Here is a 27,340-nt window from a genome sequence, read left to right on the forward strand (position 1 = left end):
TGAATGGAAAGCGTGAGGATTGTGAGAGCTAATGTGGAGAACAAAAGGAGGCACCTCTGAACGAAGGAGTGATTCCTGGACTTGGGCAGGGTTATCCCTTGAATGGGGTTTGAAGTTGCCTCAGGCCAGAAATTCAGAGGGGTTAATTGCAGCAAAGCGAAAAGTAGCATACTAACAGGAGTTGAACCCGTAATTAGTATGCAGCTGCAGACTAAACATGTGCTTCTTCATCTAAGGACCCAAGTCATAAAATCAGTACCATACTTTTCTGCTAGAACAGGATTATTACCATTATTACAGCAGAAACATAGATAGTAAATAACAATGGCCACATAATAATAAAAACAAAAACAGTAACTTTTTTTCATTTAAAAATATTTCTCATATGAATATTTCTAAAAGAGTAAAGTGGAAAGCAAATATATGATTAATGCAACAAAAAATATCATTCAAAATAGAGTCCTAAGATGTATCACTGCCATGTAAATGCCTAGTGTAAGTTTAAGCAAAACTGACAGAAATTAATTCTTTTGTCATAACACTGGTGTAGTGGTTACAAGGATATGATTATATTTTAATATACAAATATAAAATGAATGGCCACTTAACATTGTCGCTTTACTCTTGGTGCCAGTGTTAAAGTATTCAAAAAAATAATTAATGGTGTTTATTTATTTTGGCTTAAATAACATTATTTTTAAAAAATATTTTGAAGTGAGTTCCACCATTAACAATGCATATTTTAGGTACTTTTGCAAATTATTTAGTATATCCCAGTTTTCATTTAAAAATTCAGTAAAAAAGTTATAAATTTGTGTAGCTATGTTATTCTCAAAACATGTAGGCACTATTTGTTTTTCCCATTGGTAATTGAACAAATATTTTTGTGGATTGTTGTGAACAGTCCAGTTTTAAATGTGACATGATGATGAATTCCAAGGGCTCCCCTCTACAGCTTGTCTCAAGCTTTTTATATTTCCTGATATTCTTACAGTTCTGAATGTTATAATAAACACATGGTTCAATCTAGCAATAGACTTTAATTTATCAAGTCAATTTAAAGTAATGTTTTAAGAAGAATGTTTTTCTTGCTAAGGCAATCAAACATAATATAAAGTCATGTTTGCATCTTAGTTATGATTTTAGATTCAAAATATGGCACAATGGCAAACACATGGTGTGGCACCAAACAGTTGTCTATGGCCAGTGAAATTTCATTTAAAATACAGCACCACCATGGTACTGTATATACCTGCACACCTTTGACTTGCACCCCTCAGTAAACCCCGAAAATCATCACTTGTACTATATCTTGGAAGCTTGTCTGTGTCATTTCTTTCTCATGCCCCCATTCTTATACAGTAATGGTCTTTGCTGTCAGACATCTAAATTTGATTGGTTCACAGGTTTAATATAAACAAACGCTGTCTGTATCAAAAACATTCTTTATAGACAATGTCTCAGACTACATTCCATTGCAGTAAATAGTACGCTAAATAGGAAGCCACAGAATATTTTCTTGGACAGATTAACCTAATTTTAATACACAAACATATGCTACCCAAATTGGATATAACCCTAGTTTAAAAGACACTATTTTAAGAAACCTGGTACCATAGTTAGAGTGATCATGAATCTCTTTAGAAATCTCCTGAATGTATGTCAATTTTATATTTTTTGATTTTGAAGCTTATTAATGCATGTTTATTAACAGAAGTGCCATTTTTAATAATGAAATTCTTAATGAAATCTTACTAACTCTAAATGCTAAGATACCTTGTGGGAAGGGCTATTCAATTACAAATTCAGTTGGGCCAGATTTTCAAACCAAGAAATTTAGCTCGTCCAGACATTTACAGTGGCCAGTAAGCAGCAAGTAATGAAATTTTAAACCAACACAAATGAATGTATTGAAAAACAAGTAATGTTTGTTCATTATTTCCCTTCTAATTTGGTCACATCTGACACAGACACAGCAAAAAGTATACACAAAAATAATAAAAATAAACTATAACTAAACAGAATCTCAGATAGTAGAAACACTTTTTTCCACTTTTGAAATTAAAAAAAACAATTAAAAAAAACATTTTGGTCATACCTGACCTAGGCTCATCTCAAAGTGCACAGTGTTAGTAATAACATTTGTTTGCTTTTTGAAATAAAATAAACATTTTACTCACATCTGACCCAGGCACATCTCAGAGTGCATAAAATCACAAAATGTACAAACTATTAGCAATAACATTTGTTTCTCTTTTGATATAAAATAAATACAGGCGCATCTCAATAAATCGGAATATCATTAAAAAGTTAATTTATTTCAGTAATTCAGTTCAAAAATTGAAACTCATATATAGATTCATTACACAAAGTGATTTATTTCAAGCATTCCTTTCTTTTCATTTTGCTGATTATCGCTTATAGCTAATGAAAATTCAAAAATCTGTATCTCTGAAAATTAGAATATAATATATAATACCAATTCTTTATATTTACATGCCATTTTTCTCAGTACTTAAAACACTGTGAACCCCACTCATGACACTAACCCATGATCTTTTTAATGTGAGGTAATTTGATTGCACTGTTGCATATACTGTATATGACCCTTGTATATCACAAAGTGCATTCAACCGAATGAACAAAAAACTATCAGCAGTATCAATGCAAAAACCCTTAACAAGTGATAACAGTATCTAGCACACATAAATACAATGTCTGTCGTACACTGATGGAACATAGGTTTGTTTTAAATCCTCAAGTGTGTGTTGATATTGTAACGTATTTCGCTACTGCATGGGCTGTGGGGAGTGGAATCTTGGGGGAAAGCACTTTGTAAGGACTCAGGACACCTCCCTAGAGAGAGCTGAGTAACAAGATCTGGGTGACAGGGGAGTGAATCGTAAAAGAAGTGGCACCTTCAACAGGTCGTCTCAGCATCATAGGTTACTACCCCCACTTCTAGACACACAACATGATGTGGCATTGTGGTGGAATGTTGCTAGGCTACGTGGAGTATTAAGGCGCTTTTCCACTGCATAGTACGGCACAGCACGGTTCAGTACAGCTCACCTTGGTTTGGCTCAGTTCGGTTCGGTTTGCGTTTCGACTGCAGTTTAGTACCGCTTTAGAGTGGGCGGGATTATTCACGTGTCGTTATAGTTGCGCGGCCTCTACTGCCGTGACACCGTGGAACTTTTACAACAACACGCAGACAACGACAACACTTTAGCTCGACGACGCGCAAGGGTAAACATCTAAAAAAAGCACATCACTAGCTAACTTTTATCACTGTTGCAAAGCATAAAATGAACTTAACTGCCAGTGTAACATTAAAATGCTGATTCTGTATATTACAGATCTTCCACATTTTGCAAAAAAGTCGCCGCAACAGACCATCTGTTTGGACATTTAACCGTGCTTCAGAGTGGTGGGATGTGATTGTTCCCGGTTTTACAAACACTCAGTGGCTGGAGAACTTTCGAATGTCTGAAGAAACATTCATCCACTTATGCAACAAACTGCGTCCAGCGATGGAGAGACGGGACACAAACTTCCGCGTGTATAAAGAAAAGAATAGCTAGTGACGCAGTAATGACGATTTTCTCCGGCCAGTCAGTGACCAGCAGTTTACACGTCACGTTTTGGTAACGGTTCGGCGCGCTTGGAACCTCGGCTGAGGTGGTACTAAAAAAAGGACCAGGTACTGTTCCCAGTGGAAAACCCCCCAAAACCGTGTCGTGCCGTACTATGCAGTGGAAAAGCGCCATTACATTCATGGTCTGTACTATTGTAGGAATTTCAGAAGGCTTACAAAATGTAGTCTTCTTGGTTTTTCTCTGTGTTTCTGGTGGGACCACGGGCTAGTCCACTTGGAGATTGCTTCTGGGCCGCATTTAGCCCACTGGCCACCATTTGAATAAGCCACTCCTGTAGAGTAAAGACAACAGATATGAAAGAAATCAATGTGTAAATGTAATGTAAAGCTTATAATATGTTCTCTATCTGCTGTGTGTTGGCTGAATAGGTTTGTTATGTTTTTTATTTTAACTGGTCTCCATAGGTTAATAGGTTAAAGCTGGGTTAACAGCTGGGAATAATACCATGTACAGTATATATAGGCAAATGTTAAAAAAAAAAAAAATACTCATCATCTTAAAAGTGATAATTAATTTCAGAATGTGTCTTTTCTATAGCTGTGGTCTTGTAATAACTGTAATGAAACTGTTGACAGAACTGCCAGAGATGGTGATGGAAAAGGTTGTCATCCTAGTCATTTGCTGTGTATGACTGCACGTGTGATATAATAGTTCTGGCTCTTGGTGGAGTGTCATGCAAACCAAATGACTGAGGCAAAATGTTGTTTTAAAATTCCAAAGGCTTTTACAATGTGGCATCCTTCCACAAAAATTGATTTCAAATGACTTCTGTCACAAATTCAAGCATCATGTGTACTGTACTGCCAGCCCTTCTTGCTGAAGCGCAGCCATGACCATTTCTATATGGTGTAATAGAAACTATATTAAATAAGGATTCTACTGGCACAGGAGGAGAGAGAAATAGTTTTATTTAAAGAAAAATGGCTGTCAGAAAGTCCTTTGTCAGGTTGAATTGCGACCTCTAATGGCAGAATATTAAAAATCACTTGTGGAACTTTTCCTACATATTTCCGGGTGAAAGTTCAGGCTTCGCACGTCTTTCGTTCCTTTGTTTGCTTGCTGCACGTTGTGAGAATAGTTTGTCCTTTTCTCTTATCACTTGAGCCATTAATGCTGTGCGTCCTTGTGGAAAAGTAAGTTTATCATAGATAATTTGATATAAAGAGGTTCAAATGTTAAACGTTCACAGTGTTAAAATGTGTACTTGTACGTAACGTTGTAACTTAGTGTATGTATTTAATTTTGTTTACAGACCACAGCAACAGGAATTAAAGTACTTTCAGAGTTCAGATTGTCCTTGAAATTAATCTTTACCTCGATATTGGAAAGGGGAGTTTACAAAGAAAGTTGTACCACCGTGGAGTTAATAGCGGCACCTCCTGTGACCAGACATCTGATTGTGTCTACAGTCGTTTGGACTTTATCTCACCCGCATTTCTTACACCAGCCTGTCGTACCGAGACCAGCTCTCATTTTTATGGTCCTTCCAGCCGGATTTTCTTTACAAGGATAAAGTTCAAAGGCAAATGGATAAGGAGCAAAGCGCTGATGTGCTGAGCCCAGCTCTTCAAAGTAACACTTCAGATAAGGCGGTCCTAATCAATACGGTAGGAAATGTTAACCCTTCAGTAGCTGGTCAGGTCAGTCATTCTGTTTTATGTACTGAGACGAGTTACCCTCCTGAATGCACAGTGAGCGCAACTTGCCAAACAAGTTCTGCCGCAGATGCACACAGTCAGCAATCAGTTTGCCTCCTCATCCACCGGAAGACTCACGTTCCACCCCAGCTAGGAGCCTATGAGGTGGGATATTACCCGTCAAGACAAAAGGCACGCTCTGTTACAAGCTGCTCAATATCCCAACAGAATATTCCTCAGACGGCTTTGGTTTCCCATGTAGGTCACAGCGAGCGGTCACATTTCACTGTAAATTCACAGCATAGTAATGTTACGCATTTGTCATTGAGCGATTCACAATCTGCCTTTCTTAGAGAAAAAAGGAAATATGTAGAACTGCAAGAACTCAGAAAACAAATAGAGGAAGACTTTAAAATAGATGAGCGATGTAGACTACTAGACACTCAGGCTAGAGAAGCATTGAAGGAAAGAGAGGCTATAGCCCAGCAGTTGTCCCAGCAGCAACGTCTCCAAAGGACTGAACAGGACTTAGAAAAAGCACAAATGATTTCTTCATTTGTTATGGAAAATGAACGCAAAGGGATTGTGACCCCTACTGTTCCCCAGATCCCAAAGCACTTCTCAAATCTGTCAGCACCAACTAAAGATTTGCTTAATGTGAATGGAGAGCCCTTCACCATGTCCTATCCATTAGACCTGAGTGGCAGAAATAAGGATGACAGTGCAAGGGTCCCTACTGCAACAATAATGTCCCAAGACCACCAGGATTTTAGTTTTCCTATAATTAATACACCAATCCAACATGTAACAAACAATATGCAGAGTGGAAACGCCAGGCGCCAACTGCCTGGCGGTCCACGACTTGTACATCAGCCTTTCCAGCAGGTGGATGTCCCTCCTACGATTTCTGACATGCCAACAGAATCACCCTTCCTGTCAAAGCCATCTGCCTATGCACCTTCAGTACAAGTCGCACCCAATATGATGGACTTGCTTATTGCTTCATCATGTGGGATTCCTAAGCCGAAACTGCCATGCTTTGAGAGTTGCAAAGAGAGTGATTTTGCTCTCTTCAAAATGGGACTAGACAGTCTTTTAAATGGCCATCTCCATCTAACTGAACAGTACAAATACCAAGTGCTGCTTGGATGCTTGAAATTTCCTGGTGCATACAAATTGGCCAAAGCATATATGCATTGCCCAAATCCATATTCGATTTAGTGCAAGCGCTGAAAGAGAAATATGGTCAACCAAGGCAGCTAGTACAGAGTGAAATAGGAACAATACTTAATACTTCACCTATAAAATTTGGGGATGCTGAAGCATTTGAGGACTTTGCCCTTTCAGTACATTCATTGGTTGGTATGCTTCAGGCTTTGGAAGGAGAAGGTGGTTACGAATTGAGGTGTAGATCACATGTGGATTGGCTTTTGAGCAAATTGCCCCCTAGTTATCGTGATGGATTTGTGGAATATTGCTTTGCTCAAGGAATATTACAGTCCAGTGCAGACTGTACCTACACACTGCAGGACCTTTCAGTCTGGCTACAAACCAAGTCCCGTGCTAAACGCATTTCGGAGCAAGCTGCTGCCCTGTATCTGGGGGAAACATTGAAGCATGGCAGAAAGGAGAATACGCTCTCAGTCCGGAGAACAGAGCCTAACAACACAATTTATTATAATGCTGAGCCAGTTGCATTTCAACCGAATCCTCACTCCTCTCCTTCACTTAAAACGTCCAATGAAAAGCTCAAACCTTATTGCCCATTCTGCAATAACAAGGATCACTATCTGAATGCCTGCACAGACTTTAAGAAATTAAGTGTTGAACAGGTTGCCAACTGGATAAGAGATAACGAGCGTTGTTAGAAATGTGCCTGTACACACACCCCTGACTCGTGTACGTTGAAGAAGCCATGCAACACATGCAAGGAGCTCCACCTTACAATTCTGCATGATACTGTTATGCAGAGAAGAGGTCAGAGTGTACTCATGACTGTAGTCAAGCCTGATGCCATATACTGTACATTGACCGGAACAGACGTCCACATCAAGTGCTACTTAAAGTCGTGAAGATTCTAGTACACCATGCTGGGCGTTCAGTTGAGACCTTTGCTGTCCTAAATGATGGATCGGAAAGAACCATTATCATGACTGCGGCAGCCAGCACACTAAAGCTACGCCAAACCCCAGAGGTAAAGACTCTTAGAACAGTCTGACAGGATATTGTCCGGATTCCTGGTAATGCAGTGAACTTTGAAGTCTCTTCGGTGAATGAACCCAACAAGAAATATACCATTCAACGGGCCTTCTCTGCAAGCAGTCTATGCTTGTCAGAATACTCATACCCTATTAATGAGTTAAAGAAGCGTTACCTGCATCTCCGCAATGTATCATTACCCCAGATAGACCGGGCCTGTCCTTTGCTTCTGATAGGCTCAGATTTTCCCCAACTGGTGATGCCGATTCAACCAGTACATTTTGGTCCACCGAATGCACCTGTTGCAGTCCGCACTGCTTTGGGATGGACACTACAAGGGCCTGCAGGTCTAATCCAAGGACAGGGACAAGATGAAAGATGTATACTGATGAATGTCTCATCCCCCTCAACTGAACTAATAAGAAATGTAGAGCGGCTTTGGCAGACTGACACTTTACCCTATCTGAACCTGTAGCAGGTGACCCAGTCCAAGCAAGACCAACAAGCCCTAGACTTGCTTGAAACAAGGACTGTGAGAGTTGAGCTCCATGGGGTCAAAAAATATGCCACCCCATTATTGAGATGTTCCAGAAGTCCATGCTTCCTTGCTTCTCCAGAAGCTATGCTTCCCCACCTTAGACGTGTAGAAAGGTGTCTTATGAAAGATCAATATTTGGCTGACTTACATACACTGCACATCCAGAAGCTTGTGGATGCAGGCCATGTCAGAATTCTGACTGAAAAAGAAATAAAGTCACATGAAGAGGCTTGGTATATACCACATCATATGGTGCAGCATAATGGTAAATACAGGCTTGTATTCAACTGCTCCTATCAGAGGGACGGACTTGCCTTAAATGATCATCTGTTTACAGGTCCAACTTTGGGACCCTCATTACTGGGTGGTGTTCTTCGATTTCGCCAGCATATAATTGCCATATCTGGTGACATCAAGGCTATGTTTCATCAGATACGTTTGCTACCTTCTGACAGGTCATTACTGAGGTTTATATGGAGGAATATGGACCGTGATAAGTTACCAAGCATTTATGAATGGCAAGTCTTACCTTTCGGCACAACCTGTAGCCCTTGTTGTGCAACATATGCATTGAGAAAGCATGCTCAGGACAATCAGGAATGCTATGAAGAGGTGTGGAATTATGTCAATAAAGCTTTTGATGTGGATAACTGTCTGTACAGCTTACCGTGTATAGAAAGTGCCAAGCAGCTAGTAGATAAATTGTGTCAACATCTTTCTGAAGGTGGCTTTGAAATTAGGCAGTGGGCCAGCAATTTCACATCAGTCATTCAACATCTCCCAGATGAGGCCAGATCAGAGAATTCTGTACTGTGGCTTTCACAGCATGGCGAAGAGCCACTAGAGCCAACACTAGGTCTCCGCTGGAACTGTGCCATGGACAGTCTTGGTTACAGATGTTGCCCAATTGAATGCATTGAGCCAACTAAGCGGAACATTTATAAGGTACTTGCCAGCCAGTATGACCCACTGAGGTTTCTCACTCCCTTTACACCATGAGCCAAGGTTCTGGTACAAGACCTTTGGAAGACTGAAAGTGGTTGGGATGATCACATTACCCCTGACATCCTTGTGCAATGATGGCTTACCTGGGTAGAGGAGCTAGGCAGTATAAAGCATATAATCTTGCCTCACTACTACATCCCACCATGTGCTGATACTCCCGGGGCTAAGAGAGACTTGCATGTATTCTGTGATGCCTCCGAGCGATTATATGGGTCTGTTGCTTATCTACGTACTGAAGATGAAAAGGGGGGAATACATGTTAGCTTTGTGATGGCTAGGTCCAGGGTAGCCCCCAAATGGGAAATCTCAATGCCTCGTCTAGAGCTTTGTGCTGCTTTAACTGGTGCTCAGTTAGCGCATCTACTTACCACAGAGCTGAGCTTGCCTATAGGGCAGGTACTCTTGTGGAGTGATTCCACTACAGTATTGACCTGGCTGAAATCCGAATCCTGTCGGTATAAAGTGTTTGTAGGCACAAGAGTAGCGGAAATACAGAACTTAACCAATTTAGACAACTGGAATTACATAGCAACCAAAGATAATCCAGCTGATGACATTACCCGGGGAAAGACCCTAAAGGAGTTTAGTGAGTTAAACAGATGGAGGAATGGACCTTCCTTTCTCAAACAGACTATTAACGAATGGCCATGTTCCTTGATTACTGGCCCACCTGAGGACTCCACTGAAATGAACAATGCTACCTTTTGTGGAAGTCTTGTAATGGAGCAGCACACTAGATTTCCTGATCCCAGTCTTTTCCAGTCTTGGAATGATTTAGTTAAGGCTACCATCCAGGATCTTCATGGGGCGGCTGATGGGAATTCAAGTTCTTATTCCTCAGCAGAAACCTGGAGGGAGACAGAAGTTGAACTCCTAAGAAGAGCTCAACAGAGCAGTTTCCCTGTAGAAGTCAAGAATCTTCAATCAGGAGTGGAAATACCTCTAAGCAGTCGCTGAGGACATTATCACCAGAATTGACCATACAGTGGGTCTCATTCGAGTCGGTGGCCGACTAAGAAGAATAGAGGGTTTTAATGAGGAAGACATCCATCCTATTGTACTGGACCCATGTCACCCAATAACTAAACTGCTCATTCAGAACTAATGATGATGATGAAAAACTTCTGCACCCAGGCCCAGAGCGTGTGTTTGCGGAGGTAAGAAGAAAATATTGGATATTAAGGGGTCGTGAGGCTATCAGACGACATCAGCACCAATGTAAGGAATGCCAGCGTTGGCGTGCCACCATTTGGGCTCCAAAGATGGCGGATCTACCTCCAGCACGACTACGGCTATTTAAGCCACCCTTTTGGTCCACAAGGGTTGATTGCTTTAGTCCCTTTACGGTTAAAATTGGCCGGAGGACGGAAAAACGTTGGGGAATTATATTCAAATGTATGACTACTCGTTGTGTTCATTTAGATTTAATTGAAAATTTAGATACTGATGCATTTCTCATGGTTTTCCGTCGGTTTGTGTCAAGAAGAGGCCAGCCTGCTGAACTTCTGTCTGACAGAGGTACCAATTTTCGAGGAGGAGAAGCTGAGTTAAAGGAAGCTATTACTGCTATGACACCTTCCTTGCAGGAGCAACTTGCTAAGCAACAAGTGAAATTTCAGTTCAACCCATCAAGTAGTCCACATTTTGGAGGGATCTGGGAACGGGAAATCAGGTCAGTGAAGAGTGCCTTACGAGTAGTTCTTGGAACCAATGTTGTGACTGAGGCCATATTAGCTACCATTCTTATAGAAGTTTAAGGTATTTTGAACTCCAAACCCCTGGTTTATGTATCCTCAGATGTGGCAGATCCTGACCCGATAACTCCGAATCTGTTGCTCATGGGGCAGCGAGATGCTTCACTACCACAGGTAGTTTCCCCTCCAGATGATTTGCTGGGACGACGGCGATGGCGTCACAGTCAGATTTTAGCTGATCACTTCTGGAGTAATTTTGTCAAGAATTACTTACCTGTTCTCCAGCTCCGTCAGAAATGGCAGACTGACTGTGATGAGTTGAAGGTTGGAGAGGTAGTCATGATTATTGATGCGCAACTCCCAAGAGCATCATGGCCAAGTGGTAAAGTCATTGAAACCTACCCAGGACCTGATGGTCGCATACATACGGTGAAGATTCAGGTAAGGATCGAATGCATGTCCGACCCACAGTCAAATTAGTCAGGCTTCCAGCTGTTGAAGACTGTGATGGATATAGACCAGATGGGTGATGAGGACTTTCTTCTTGAAGTACAAATTTGTGCTAACAAATTTGGGGGCAGCTATGTCAGAAAGTCCTTTGTCAGGTTGAATTGCGACCTCTAATGGCAGAATATTAAAAATCACTTGTGGAAAGTAAGTTTATCATAAATTTGATATAAAGAGGTTCAAATGTTAAACTTAAACGTTCAGAGTGTTAAAATGTGTACTTGTACGTAGTGTTGTAACTTAGTGTATGTATTTAATTTTGTTTACAGACCACAGCAACAGGAATTAAAGTACAGTGGAACCTCGGTTTGCGAGCATAATTCGTTCCGGAAACGTGCTTGCAATCCAAAACACTTGTATATCAAAGCGAATTTCCCCATAAGAAATAATGGAAATTCAGATGATTCGTTCCACAACCCAAAACTATTCATATAAAAAGGATTAATACAAAATATAAAGTAAAATACATAATACAAATTAACCTGCAATTTACCTTTAAAAAGAATCATGGCTGGTGTGAGTTTCTAAACTCATGTGGAATTCCACCCAACGGGACGACACGCTGAAGAGTGTCCCAAAGCAATCGCAGTCTCCCAGCGCTCAGTTCGCCGTATAAGCGCATCCAAAAGATCAAGGAACATTATAAAGATCCCACTGCAATAAATAACAGCGCTGTTGCTGTTTCAAACTGAATAAACTGGTGTTTATTCAGCTGGTGTTAAAGTACTGAGACTCAGCTTCGTGCTTTGGGGAGCAAGATGAGGACTCGCACTTCACAGCGCACACACACAGTCACAATGCTGTAGTAAACAGAGAGAGGCGCTGGGCGAGCGAGATAAGGAGAGAGAGAAAAAGACGCACTGGGCGAGCGAGATAAGGAGAGAGAAAAAGACGCGATGAGGGAGCGAGCAAGATAAGGAGAGAGAGAGGAAAAAGACGCACTGGGCGAGCGAGCGAGATAAGGAGAGAGAGAAAAAGATGCGATGAGCGAGCGAGCGAGATAAGGAGAGAGAGAGAGAGAGAACCACCATCAGCTCAGTTGTGATCACATGACGCTTAGCAGACAAAGTGTATCCATACTACTCGTATTGCAAGACATCGCTCATTTATCAAGTCAAAATTTATTAAAAATTTTTGCTCGTCTTGCAAAACACTCGTAAACCAAGTTACTCATAAACCGAGGTTCCACTGTACTTTCAGAGTTCAGATTGTGCTTGAAATTAATCTTTACCTTGATATTGGAAAGGGGAGTTTACAAACAAAGTTTACCACCGTGGAGTTAATAGCGGCACCTCCCGTGATCAGACATCTGATCGTGTCTACAGTCGTTTGGACTTTATCTCACCCGCATTTCTTACACCAGCCTGTCGTACCGAGACCAGCTCTCATTTTTAATGGCAGTTTCCAAAAGTAAACAGAAAAAACGTATGACTGTAACAAAACAGATGCTTAGAATCAGACAGTTTGTTTTTCATAATTTCACAATCGTAGTTTTCTACTTGTTAGACATAAAATGGTTAATTTTAATGGGCATCATTTCATTTGAGTATTTTGTTAAAGTTTAGTAATAAAGATGCTTGCTTGTTTTTTTTTTTCTCTCAGTAAAAATTAATTTTGCAAGTAACATTGCATGTAACATCAACAGGCTAAAATTAACATTCCTCCATCCTCTTCCGCTTATCCGAGATCAGGTCGCGGGGGCAGCAGCTTGAGCAGAGATGCCCAGGCTTCCCTCTCCCCAGCCACTTTTTCTAGCTCTTCCGGGGGAATCCTGAGGCATTCCAAGGCCAGCTGGGAGACATAGTCTCTCCAGCGTGTCCTGGGTCTTCCCTTAGGCCTCCACCCGGTTGGAAGTGCCCGGAACACCTCACCAGGGAGGCCTCCAGGAGGCATCCTGATCAGATGCCCGAGCCACCTCATCTGACTCCCTTCGATGCGGAGGAGCCGTGACTCTACTCTGAGCCCCTCCCAGATGACTGAGCTTCTCACCCTATCTTTAAGGGCAAGCCCAGACACCCTGCGGAGGAACCTCATTTCAGCCGCTTGTATTCGCAATCTCGTTCTTTCGGTCACTACCCATAGCTCATGACCATAGGTGAGGGTAGGAACATAGGTCGACTGGTAAATTGAGAGCTTTGCCTTACGACTCAGCTCCTTTTTCACCACGAAAGACCGATGCAGAGCCCGCATCACTGCGGACGCAGCACCAATCCGCCTGTCGATCTCACACTCAATTCTTCCCTTACTCGTGAACAAGACCCTGAGATACTTGAACTCCTCCATTTGGGGCAGGATCTTGCTCCCATTCCTGAGAGGGCATTCCACCCTTTTTAGGCTGAGGACCATGGTCTTGGATTTGGAGGTGCTGATACCCATCCCAGCCGCTTCACACTCAGCTACAAACCGATCCAGAGAGAGCTGAAGATCATGGCCTGATGAAGCAAACAGGACAACATCATCTGCAAAAAGCAGTAACCCAATCCTGAGACCACCAAACCGGACCCCCTCAGCGCCATGGCTGCGCCAAGAAATTCTGTCCATAAAAGTTAATAATAGAGTCGGTGACAAAAGGCAGCCCTGTTGGAGTCAAACTGTCACTGGAAACGGGCATAACATTTTTATTATTACATTAACAACTACTAAAGCTTTTGGTGCTAGATAATTTCAGATTCAGTTTCTTCAAGGTCCTAATACTTTTAATGACTAAATTGATCAATTCATATTTTTTCCAACAGTATTGGGCTCAAGTGAGGAATAAACTCTAGACAGTATGCCAATCTACCGCAAGGCACACACACGCCCTTTAGATAGATAGATACTGTAAACAGATGTGGACACTTTTTCTATGGTGTCGTTTCTTGTGACTGAAGACAGAGAGATAGGATTAAAGTTAGTAAAATCTTTTATTCATACACACCAGGCAAAGGTTAAATGACAGGAGGGGAGAACCCTGGACACTTGATAAATAAGAAAACAGCACCAGCCTTCGTGGCACTGTGGCTCTGTTAAACAAACATAATCTGAATTTGAGGTTCTGTGAAATCTCTGTTAGTAGTGGATGGAAATATAATAAAATATTGTCTAGACTATAAAATGTACCAAAAGCCTGTATCCTAACTTGTGTGAATTGTAGAAGTTCAGTTGTATCTGTTGTAATAAAACACAAAGAATCTCATAAAGTGTTTGGGCCACCCCAAGGCAAACCCCTTTATATTATAAAGAGTGCAAAAGGCACTAAAGAATACTAGCATTAAGTCAGGACTAGTCCTGTTGTGTGGGTCGAGTCTATCCCAGGATGGCATTAAATCCATTTATGGTGGCGTCCGAGTCTGAGGCAGACACAGATGGGCTGACCCTGTTAGTGATGTCATGCATGGTGGCACATCAATCTTCCTTTCTGTAGAAGGGAAAAAAATACCGGTATTGCTTAGTAACCTAGGTTGGTCCAGGGTAGCATTGTCATCATCTAAGCCCGTAAGTTGTTCTTCAAGCGTATGCGTGTGACACTGTACACAGTTTTGGAAAAAATTTAGACATTTGTTATTGTTATATAAGGAAATATTATTTGCATTAATAATTTTAATTAAATCCTGAAATTTTTTTTCGTTTGTTTAAATAAGTCAATGTTTTTCTAACTAGAACAGTTAATTGGTTACCAATTTTGGAGATAGAGTAGGTAGGAGGATTACTTTTCATATAGTTCTATATCATACATAACAGAAATGGGTGAAAATTGCTCAAGGCAAAGACTTCTTTGCTGAGGAAAAGCCACCCACTCTTCAGTTAGAGTGCTTATAGAGTTGTGCAAACTGCCAGCTATTGAATTTTCTCTCAGCAGCTCCATCATATGGCCTTTTTTTATAGCAATGATTCTATAGTAGTCATGTTTTTATTTCTTCTCATTAAGTAGAAGTGAAAGTTTTCATTCTAGTTTTTTTATTTACATCATTAGTTTAATTATATTTTGAAGAGCTTTAACAATCTCATGTAATAGTAAACAACAAGGCTTCTATAGTTACACTTTCAATACCTTTTTTTATTTATTTCAAATATGCTGTTTAAAAACAGATATTTTGACTTCAATGCTCAGATTACTTATAAGCATGCTTAGAATGGCAGCTGTTGAAGGGTTTCTGTTTTGTCATCTCATCTGAATAGCAGAGCTTAAAGAGAGTTAGTGACTTGCTAAAAATCACAGTAATTGTTTAAAATCGCAGTGTGTGACTAAGCTGGTGTTGATGCCAGCAGCCCACTTCTTAGAACTACATCACATGGGCATGGATCTTTGGCTGTTATAAGATTTGACAGTTCAGATACTTGGTTATGTTATTGCTTTATTTTTTGTGGAGGTTTACCAAATGCAGTGGGAGCTGATGCTTCATTGATCAGTACGATTGTGTAATTTCTTTTTTATTGGACAGTCTGAAGTATTGTAATATATAATGAAGCATTAGTTACCCAGTAGATCAGTTTTGATAGTTGAAAAGGATTGGCCTTTGAAGATCAGCTATTATTTCAGTTGAAATTGGAAGTTTATTTGTTACTTGCAGGGCTGTGGAGTCGAGGAGTCAGAGTCGGAGACAATTTTGGGTACCCGGAGTCGGAGTCGCCAAAAAGTTAACCGACTCCAACTCCTACTAAATTTAAATGGGAATTAAAAAAGTAAGTTGAAATGTCCCAATTCACAAACAGTCATAATGAACTACTTCTCTGCTGTAAGAATAAAGCCCAATGCATGCAGTGCATAATGTTACCACAAAACGAACATGTCAAGTAACCATGAAGCATGCTTTTCATTGACTGTATGCGTCACTATATGGGATGTAATGCACAGGTAAGGTGCGGCACCGCTTTCCATTGTGTCGTGTTCCACTGGTACAGGGAACTATGAACCTAGCCTAAAGCCCCCCATACATTTACAGATGCACTGCCGATTTTTCGGCCGTTCAACGAGTCATCACGCGTCAAACGCCTGAAAAATCATCTGGTGTGTTCTCAGCTCCGTTGGCTCCCCTTCGCTATGCGCTAGTGAAGGGGGCCGAAGGAGCCGAGAACACAGATCTCCCTACCTGTCTCCAGCAGAGGCTCGTTCTGCTGATCAGCTGGCCGGTGAGTGACACAATGCACTAAACTTCCGGCTGGCTGACAGAGGAGACAGCCACTGCAGCAGACAGAGGCATCACATTACTTTGGATGGGGGCGGTGGTCGAGATTTTCGGCAAGCTAGATCTGCCCGTCCATGTGGACACCTGCAATCTGCGGCCGCCAATTGATTGTGTTTGTCTTTAATCGGGCATTATAGTAGAGTGTTGGCTTCCTAGCCAGTAGTTCTGTGGTGAAATGACATGTATGTTGCCTTCCTTTCCTTTAATGGATGTAGAAAATACATTAGCATAGTATATACATACAGAGGAGTCGGAGTCAGAAGATTTAGAAACTGAGGAGTCGGAGTCGGAGCATTTATCTAACGACTCCACAGCCCTGGTTAATTGTTAAGTCCCATGATACAGGAAATGACTTAAAATTGCATTGCTAAACATAATACACTAGTACAGCACTATTAATAAGGAAACTATACATTTTACAGTGGATTTTCACAAGTTAAACTGTTATCCTCCATTGTATAGCCATTTCACTACTGCAAATTCATTATTTTCATGTCACTTTCTAATCAATGTCATTTTTATAGTGACTTAGGACCTTTAACACTGCTGATCTGAAGCTGTTTCATTATATGAAAATGTTTTTTTTATATTTTAAAATGTTGTTAATGCAGTTCAGCATTCAGGCACTACAAAGTGTTGGAAGAGTGTCAGTTTAACTAATAATATCTTGACTGTAAAGCCACCATTATTTCAACACAGAACCCTCTCAAGCTTGTGTATTAAATTAAACTCAGTTCAATTTGTTATTGTGCAGGGCTTTTCAGTGATAGCAGGCTTAGAGTATATATTATTTTCCAGAGTCCTGAGAATGAATCCCAGCCTACTACTTTGGCAAATGTATTTAAGGAATTATGGACGTCTATGCTTCCAGTGCCACACCGTAGCTTAGTCCGATAACGATGAGTTTAGTTTTACTGCACAACAAAGGAGAGCGTTACAGCTCTTCTAAAGGAGCCTCTTAAGGCGACTGTGTAGCACCACCATTGTTCTTCTTCCGGCAGTCTTTAATCCAAATCCCTAAAGCAGATTCCATCCAGACTGCTGCCTTATTACATCCGCTTACAACTCGTTTTGCACCCTGGTTAAAAGGACACTGCGGCTGTAGATCTTATATTCCTTTCCTACTTTTTAAATAAAAAGAATCGTAGCTTCATTGATGCTGTAATGGCGTCCTACAGCAGTGTAACCTTTCCCTTCCTTCAACATATACTTTTAAATTTTCGGCAATCGTTAACATCTTCCGTTGGCGCTTGGGCACAGACCCTGAAGCAGTAGCAGGAGCAGATCGTTTTGGAGCCATAATGAAGGGCTTGACTATGCACAAAGATAAACACAAAAGAGCACAAAAGTTAACTCTTTACACAGCGAAACACGTTGATGCTGAATGAGCGAGAAGAGACTTCCTGGTTAACGTCGCGGAATCGAATTTGGCGCTCCGTCGCTGAGCCATTCAGCACACAGGAACTTAACTGCGTGCTCTGATTGGTTAGCTTCTCAGCCATCCGCCAATAGCGTCCCTTGTATTAAATCAACTGGGCAAACCAACTGAGGAAGCATGTACAGGAAGTAAAAAGACCCATTGTCTGCAGAACCCGTGAAGCAGTGAAAAATCCGTGTTATATATTTAGATATGCTTACATATAAAATCCACGATAGAGTGAAGCAGCGAAAGTCGAAGCGCGATATAGCGAGGGATTACTGTATTGCAGCAGCTGGTTACCAAAATGTCATTTGACCCTGTGTAAACTAATACTAAAAAAAAGTTTACAATTTTAGTATTTCTACTTTAAATCAACTAGTTTAATGTTAAATATAGGGATGCCAAAGTAATTACTGAATACGTTTTTTTTTTTTTTCATTTTTTTCATTCATTCTCTTACTGGTTAAGACAGTTGGTATTTTCTTGAGTTGTTTTTAATCTCTGCTGTTCTGAAGATTTAGAGAGACAATAAGCCACAAATGTGTTTCTGTGTGTGTGTTAAGGAGTTTTAAAATATTAAATTTGTACAGAATGACTTGGCAGAATTAAAATAAATCCTGCATCATAATGAGAGTAAAACACATTTGGGGATAACACAGAATAAAATCGATTTAATCATCACTATAGTATAGCATATATTTGCCATTTAGACAACTTCATTACTGAACAAGAAATTTATTTCTCCTATGCTTTGTATTTTGTCAGGTTTGCCAAGTTAAAATAGTGTGGAGATTTGGAAGTCTTCCGAATTTTTTCCCATTTTTTTCCACTATTTTTTATGCTGCATCTATTTCCTACAGAATAAACGGCAAGCAGGAATACAGGCAGATCTTTGATTTTTAAGCCTTGAGGCAAGGCTTAAAAGTGAATTGTTTTTGTACAGTTTCAGATGAGGATTGAAGCAGCTGCTTGTTTAAGCTATTGATGTTGAATCAAGAGATGTAATGTGGCCTGGGTCTACGCATAATGAGCAAACACTTCAGCTTTATTATGAGCAAGATTTTTAATTTATTTATCAATACATAGATTAGAATTTATAATATAAAATGTATGTTTACAGTGATTAAAACTAACATCAAAAATCATTTTGTTTTCTGTTACTAGAAAAACTGTCAAGGGTAAATAATAAAGCTGATTACAAATTAAAATACAAGCTGTACATAGTGCAAATGACAAATTGGGTATCAAAGAGACTATTTATCAAATAATCTGACATTTATCAGGTTTAACAGTTCACAGCCAAAATGCAGGTATATAAGTAGCATTTTGTGCTAAAAGTTACCTTTTATCAAGGCCTAGATCTCAATACTAAAGAATGAGTACTAAGGTATTGCAGCCACCTCTAACTCCATTGAAATTCCCAGACCAACAACAGTGGCAACCACCTGAAGTAGCAGTAAAGAATCAAAAGTATTTGTAATGGTGTCACTGTAATAGTGAGGAACAATTATGAAGATACCTGGCTAACAAATCTAATTACAACTGAGTTATCCTCTGTAGGTTTTATAGCTGCCTGTACCCTTTGCATAATTGTTTGCCACCACTGCAGCCGTAATGATGGCTTGCTGCCCTAAAGAAAGGTAAGATAACACATAGCACCTGAACTCGTTGAATGCTAATGGGAAATAAAACCTTTTTTTTTTTTGCATAAATAAAAGTGTAGGTTGTTAATGTAAGGAGGGTTATATTAATAATGGATCTGAGTTCTGTCATGATAATTATGTGATGAAACAGTTCAAACCGTTTTATGGGAAGTTTCATAAAGACCATGGTGGTGCTGTCTTGTGCCCTCATTTTATGGTTGATAGGCAGCATGGTGGAACATTGAACCCATAAGGCTGAGGCTTACACAAGTACCATCAACATGGAGAGTGCCCTTTCTCATTGTGTATGAAAGAATTTTATTCAGTTACATCTGTGTCCTCTAACACATTTGGCTAACTGGTGATTCTGAATTAGCTTAATATGCATATCTATGAGTGTGCCCTAAAATTCACTGGCTTCCAGTCCAGCACTGGTCTCTGTCATCTGCTAATTTTTGCAGGGTAGGCTTAAATCTTTCACAGCTTGTAATTGAATTACCCTTGTGCCACAATAGATTCATAAATGTGATTGGAATGCGACCTTCCTTTTCCAGTAGCTTTGTAGTCTAGTTTTATTCATTACAGTATCCCCAGTTGATTCTTGACTTTTCTACACCTGTCTTCATCCCTGGATTAGAAACAGCAAAAAGCATTTTTTATATGAATTAATGATTAACTGCATGAACGAAAAATGTTAATTGCATCTTGTAAGGCTGACTGCCCATATGTTTCTCCTTCATCTTCTACTAATTTTTGCCAGAAAAACTGCTGAGGAGATGGTACAAAACACATATTTGTTATTTAGAAGATATTTTGCCTCATGTAGCTTAAATGACCATTCAAATTCATGCCCTGACATAGGTATGGTGAAACAGGGGAAAAAGGCACAGATGCAGTTTTATTGACATTTTACATGTACAGTAAGTGTTAAACCAGAAGAGCACTGAGTACCCAATAAGTGCATTTTCTTAGCTGTATCAATAGTATCTCTTCCTTGCTGTGACTGTAATTTAAATCATTTAAAAAGCACTGGAAGAGTGAAAGTTTCCTTGAGCAGTGTCAAAGAATGTCAAAAATCTATATTAAATTAGAATAGCACCCAGAATTTGTTAAACCCAGAATAGCATCCACTATTTCCAGAAGCCGTCTGTTGAAGTTAAGTTTGTTTAAATTAATATTTGTATTGGATTAGTGGCAATCTGTGCAAAAGTGGGAGTGCATGAAATTTGAACCTTAAAACACATTATCTTGAGAGAGGATTCTTGAAGGCTTTATATGGAATGATTTTCTCAACTGTATGATGGTGAAGAATGGGGTTTTATAATTGTTATATTCTTATTACACACACTTACTATGATTTTGCCTGACAGTGGCTTTTATGTGAATGTGTTAAAGTATCAAATTGTCACTTGAAATGCAAAATGCTAGATGACAGTGGCCAAGAATAAGATTTAATTGTGGGTAAAAATAATGTGAAAAAAGAACAGTGCTTGCAGTCTAAGGGACTCTATTTTTCAACTGGTTACTCACTGCTTACTTAATTGAATATTATGAAATATTAATAATGATAATTTAGTAGTATTGATAATAGACTAAATGTGGGAGCCATATAGATCATTTAGTGTATATTAAAATATGAATTGATACAAAGTGAGTTCTTTTAATATGGCTTTGGTTTATGTCTCATTGTGCTGGGTTGGCATTCTGCCATTTACAGAATTGATTTTTCAAAACTCATCCCTTGGTTTCAGATACAGCTGATTATTGTTTAATCTTTAGTCTTTTTGAGTAACAGTCATCTCACCTCATACTTATTTGATGAGCTGGCTGGTATGTACAAAAAGCTCACTGGTCTCCATTTTGATACTGTGCTTTTTCATACATATTAATTAGGTTCTTATAATAACATCTTTCTTGAAACTCTCGAACTATTTCCTTACTATGGACATTGGAAGTTATATTTACATTTTATCCAGGGGCCTACATTATGAAACATCTAATGCATTAATGCAGTTATTCTGTAAAACCAGTAGTGAGCTATGATATTCAGACCTTTTACCTTGTGTTTACTGAGATCCATTCTTGATTTGCACAGCATTAATGATCCACAAGGTACATTTAGTAGAAAACTGAATGCATATCTATACATTCTTTATACTGTTGATAAACTTTTGTGATTCACATTTTACCTTGCAGTTTAAGCATGTGCCACACACTATATTTGTTTTAGTGGGCTCAGATGAGAGGATAAGTATATTTTTCATTGATAAAGTTACTTTTCATCTTTTTGGTTATTATGACTAGTGTTGCACAATTTTTAAATAATTTGCAGATGATTGCACAATTAACGTTTCTGTGTCAGAAGATAGCTTTTGTTGTTTAGAGGTTGCCTTAGCTGCTGAATGTCCAGTGGTTTAATTTGTAAATTACACTGCTTCAGTTGAAGCTTAAAAAATGTAAAATGGATTTTGTTATTGGAGCATACATGAGTGGGACAAAGATGGAATAATGAACATGACATAGGAAGAATTAAAGCAGAAGCAGAAACAATGACAGATTTTACAGGCTTATTTTCATTCATATGCCTTAGTAATGTTTAAGGCAAAGGTCCAATGAATGCTGTTGGTCACATAAGTCTACAGAGCATCTTTATTGGACGTTTCAACTATTTGCCATCTATTTTTTCCCCCACTTATTTCTTAGTTGGACTCGGTGTTAGAAATCTGCTCTTTTTCAAATGTCTAGTGCAATGCAACTTGCTTCAATGACTTTGGGAGTGTTTCAGAGTTCTTGGATGCAAAAAATTTCTGTAGTCATTGTAAAGGGATCCATTATTGCTAAATTAAGGAAACCTGTCTCTTTCCAAGATAATTAGTATTTCATGGGCACAGAACAAACTTAACACTTGTTAGTAATTTTTTTTTTTTTTTTTACACTAACCTACTAACAGAGACCTTTTAAATAGATTGATACTAATAATCAACAACTACAATGAAAAATCTGCTTAAATGGTAGACAGGTTCATAATTAGGTTACTTAATGTTTTCTTAGGAAAATAAATGAAAACCATACCTGATGTACAATTTGCTATAGTTCTTTTTGTAGAATTGATCATTTAATCCAAAGGAAGCTTAAAATCGGTTACAAAACACTGCAAATGAGCTAACATAATCAGCTTTGTGACATTTTAATCTCACTTACTTGCAAGTATCACAATCTCATTTTCTGTATCTCCTTTTGTTCTCAAAATACTGTCCAATGTGTCAGAATTTATTGAAACAAATGTCAATGTGTGTTGGTTTGTCCAGAATATAATATTCTATGTAAAGTCCTTGTTTAATGACACCAAAATATATAGTATCTATGTTTGTTGTGTGTATATTTTCAAACATGCTTTCACTTGTTTCTGCCTTTGGTTCTAATAACCTACACCTGAATGAACTAGAGATGTTTTGTAAAGAGGAATGGTCCAAAATACCTTCAAGCACAATCCAGACTCTCATTGGAACCTACAGGAAGCGTTTAGAGGCTGTAATTTCTACTAAATATTGTTTTCATTTCTTTTTTGTGGTCCCCAAATTTATGCACCTGCCTGATTTTCTTTGAACAATTATTGCACACTTTCTGTAAATCCAATAAACTTCATTTCACTTCTCAAATATCACTGTGTGTGTCTCCTATATTATATATTTAACTGACATTTTTTATCGTAACAACTAATGATTTATACAGGAAAATAATGACTATTAACAAGGTTGCCCAAACTTTTGCATCCCACTGTAGTTTTTGAGGACCTTCTAATTTATTTGTCCCAGATCACAATGGAATACTTAATTGCTATAATGCAAAAATAAACAGTGTGACAGCGGATTTGTTATTCAAATGGTGACTTGACTGTTTGCTCTTCAAGGTAATGTGGACAACAATGTTTTGACATTTAGACAAGTTCCTCATGTTTCACAATTTTCTCTGTACGTAGAATTTTTTTAACTCCTAAAATATGTATACATCTTTTTGATATTTTCAGCACATTTTTGTTATATATGTCAACAGTGTGTACAGGTTGGTGTTGCTCAATGAGGCAACCACTAGAGACTGATTTATTTTGTCCAGAAAACTTAAGACTTTGAGTTGAATAAAAATGAATATAAATTAAGAGGAAAAATGGATGCATCTATAAAAATGAATGCACCTTGATATGTTGTACATGAATATATAAAATGGTTACATTTACAAATTTTCATTATGTACCATTCTAAGTGATGGCAGTGAAATTGACGTACAACCTAAATAAACTGATAATCCAGTGCTGCCTTCAAAATATTTTCCTATAATTACTATATTTGTTTAAACAGGACTTCACTGTCTTCACTCAGTTCTTTTGTGTGCTGGAGGCAATTGCAGTAATATATCAGAGCAAGCTGACTGCATCATGTATCCCATTTTTACAGTACTATCAATTTACTTAAACCACTACTTTCTTTGACCACTTCATGCTCTCAGACATGTCACATTTTGGTATATGGATTAAGATGAGTGGTAGCAGGACCTCTTCCTCACCTGTCAGCCGTTTTCAAATGTCTTGTAAATGTCTGCAGTTACTATGCATTGACTGAAGGATGGATTTCAGTTTCCCCCTTCCTTCAATGATCTTTTTTTGCTTTCATTATGGATAGACCTGTCAATGTTCAAGTGCTTTTGGTCAACAAAATATACTGTGGGGTGTCAGATTAGAATAGTCTTTTACAGTTTGCACTTTATGTCACATTTTAACAGCTTTGAAAGCAGAACAAGTAACTATTTAATGTCCTGTATAGTTCTGTGTCAGATGATAACAACCAAGAGCAGGATTGATCGAGTGGTATAAAGTTTAAGCAATAAGAATAAATGGATTTTATTTATATATTCATTTCAGCATCACTGTTATCAATAATCTAGTTGTGTATTTAGAAATGCATGACTAGAAACAAATGGGTCAAATGGGTCAAATATGCCTAAGCTGTCATTTTTTGACATTTTTGGTGTCTTATTTATATTTTATCTGTATTTACAAAGTGAAATAGTTCATAAAACATTAGCATAGCCCAGTGGTGACTTCAATAAACATTTTCATACATTTTTTTATGCTGAAGCAGATTTCATCAGTATCAGGGCAATGCAAAAGCCAAATCCAAAAATGAGGCAGACCATCACACTTGTTCAAATCAGCCCTGTTCTCAGTTGCCAGTCAACCTAATCGGATGATCTTTAGGATGTGGGATACATAACACTGTGTCTTGAGAAAAGCCTGCACAGGTATTAGAACATGCAAACTCCACACAGGACATGACTGTTCCCAGGATTCAAACACAGTGTCCTGGAATTGTGAAATAGTTGTGCTAGCACTGCAACACCACTGTACCCTTTTGATAACTTACATGTGTCCATTGGTGTATGCGTTAATGATGACCATAATATTTTTTTAATTCAAAGCTTTTGTTTGAACTGTGTTCTAGAAAAAGAGATTTGACTTTTTTGTATCTTTATTTGAAGTTTCTAATGACACCAGCAATAGTACATTGTGTTAGTGTAGTAAAAGTGAGTATGCTCAGCAAGTACTGGCACCTTCTTCATGGGTGGATCCTGATTTACACCGGATGCTGCTTTGTTGGTTCAGGGTCTTCATGTGTCAGTCTGGAACCAAATGGGTGAATGGATAAACAAAAGTGACAATTTTTTTTCTTGTTTTAATAATTCATTAAATATTGACTATGACTAAATGTAATTGGGCTTTGTATGATCAAATACAACTTTGTAGTGCCTAGGAAGAAAAGAATAAATGTTTCAAAGCAACTATCCTTCTCTTTAAAATTAAAACATGATACATCTCTTTATTATAAAAAAAATATCTTGGAAGGGAGATGAGACGTTATCTTCTCGGTAGACAGTTTGATGTCCCGTGAGAGACACTTTAATGTCACGTGAGACAACATTTAAAACAAGTTCACGGACATCTAACCTAGCAGTTGTTAGAATGTTTTGGCAGACACACTTCATGTGCTCCCAGCTCTTAAAACAACGACAAGCGACAAGCAGAACACGCAGCAGCAAGCCAGCAGATGATCCGAAACGCTTCTCCTTGGCATGCATTAAGCTGCAGCAACCCCCACCCCCCTTTTCACAATGTGAGTTGCAGAGACGTGAAGTGGCAAAAGGACAGCTGCTGTACAGACTTTTAAATGATCGACATGCAGTGCGACAAGCAGAACACGCAGCTTCCCAGCAGCAGAAAGACAGCAGATGATCCGACAGCATCTCCTAATCGTGTGTTCTGCCACCCCCCCTTCACAATGTGAGCAGGGTTATACATCCTGCGAGAAAGAGATTTAACCACACCAGGGGCCAGAAATAAAGGACAAGTATTGTTTTTACAAAAGTTTTAAAGTAAAAGTTAAAATAATGCATATGTAAAAATTCCCATGAAAATAACAATCTCTTTAAATTGTATATCCAGTAAACCAAACCTGGGGGTGGGCAAGCGAAGCGATTGGGGGACGGAGCCCCCTCGTAATAAATAAAGACAAGAAAATGACGAATACAGTGGATTCGGAAAGTATTCAAACCCCATTACTTTTATCACATTTTGCTTTCTTTCAGCCTTTTGCTTAATTGATTTAAATTAATTTTTGAACCTTTAGTACCCCAGAATAACCAAGCAAAATCAGGATTTAAGGAATTTTCTGAGATTTCTACCGACCGTCTCCATTTACTTGACAGACTTTGTAAAGATTTCCAGGGAAGAATGGCAGAAAATCTTCAAATCCAGTTGTGTGAAGCTTGTCACGCCATATCCAAGAAAACAGTCTGAATACTTGTGCTAATGTGATGTAATAGATTTTTATTTTTATTAAATTTGCAAAAATTTGTAAAATCTTGTTTCCACTTCAGTGTTCCCCGGAGCGCCCGGCTAATTTAGTTGAGCATGACATTGTGAGATGACAGCCACAAATCTACAGGCACAGGCATATCTAATGATCTGCACATATGGCAAGGGACGAGCGGGCAGGTGGGCAATATTTTAGAAGCAGGATTGCAAGTGGCGAGGGGAGAGGCGTGGGACAGGATTTTGCCGATCACTCAATGCTAAAGCTAATAGTGGGGATGAGGTGGAGTGGAGTTCACAAGCACAGGGTATGGGGAGGTGGGCTTTCGAGAGGGGAGTGTTCATGGTAATAGCGGGGGCGGAGCAGCTTAATACAGTAGCAAGGAGTATGGAGAGGTGGGCGGGCGAGAGTGGGCTGTGCATGCTAATAGCGTGAGCGGAGTGGCAGTTCACAAGCAAAGAGGATGTGGAGGTGGGCGGGTGAGAGGAGGACTGATTAGTGGAACCAGCCTGTCAAATATCAGAAAAAAGGCGTCGGGAAGTGACGTCTCTGTTCTCAGTGTCAGTGCAGTTTGTGTAAGTTCTGCTAAGCGTACAGCTGCTCTCTTCTTGTTCAGTACATAGCAAACCAATATATATACAGTTGTTTAAGCGTTAGGTGTGTTCTGTGTGCAAAAATCCTTGTAGCACTCACTGTGGTTCCTGGTAGAGTGACTCCCTCTACCATTTTTATATTTGAGGGTTTTGTTAAAGTGACCCCATCTTATATTTGCTCATATTTGGATCTGCGTCCATATTGCAAAAACTGTGCAGAAACCATTGCAGCACACAAGTCTTGTCACTGAATTGCTGAGGGTTTTGTTAAAGTGACCCATCTGCCATTCCTTTTTTGTTCAATCTTGCCATGCTGTAGTGCGAGTGTGCATTGAATACCCAACAGGTTCTCACTTTCCCACTCAAAAGTCTTATTCATAGGTAATTTTAATTTTTTCCAAACATTTTACCAACATG

At 39.1% G+C, this 27,340-nt stretch overlaps 1 protein-coding gene across 4 annotated transcripts in view; it reads left to right on the plus strand.

Moving 5' to 3' along the window:
• The window catches only part of LOC120525687 (kelch-like protein 29), an 810,846-nt gene that overhangs the window by 270,532 nt on the left and 512,974 nt on the right, over window positions 1-27,340 (plus strand). The window contains exon 1 of one of the 4 annotated variants that reach the window (XM_039748203.1): window positions 11,154-11,173. The exons of the other annotated variants lie outside the window; for them this stretch is intronic. The gene's annotated coding sequence lies outside the window, so the exon portion shown is untranslated. Of the gene's footprint in view, window positions 1-11,153; window positions 11,174-27,340 lie in introns of those variants that run through there. 4 annotated transcript variants of the gene reach the window in all.

The sequence above is a fragment of the Polypterus senegalus genome, chromosome 3, assembly GCF_016835505.1.
Source record: "Polypterus senegalus isolate Bchr_013 chromosome 3, ASM1683550v1, whole genome shotgun sequence".
NCBI classification, from domain to species: domain Eukaryota; kingdom Metazoa; phylum Chordata; class Cladistia; order Polypteriformes; family Polypteridae; genus Polypterus; species Polypterus senegalus.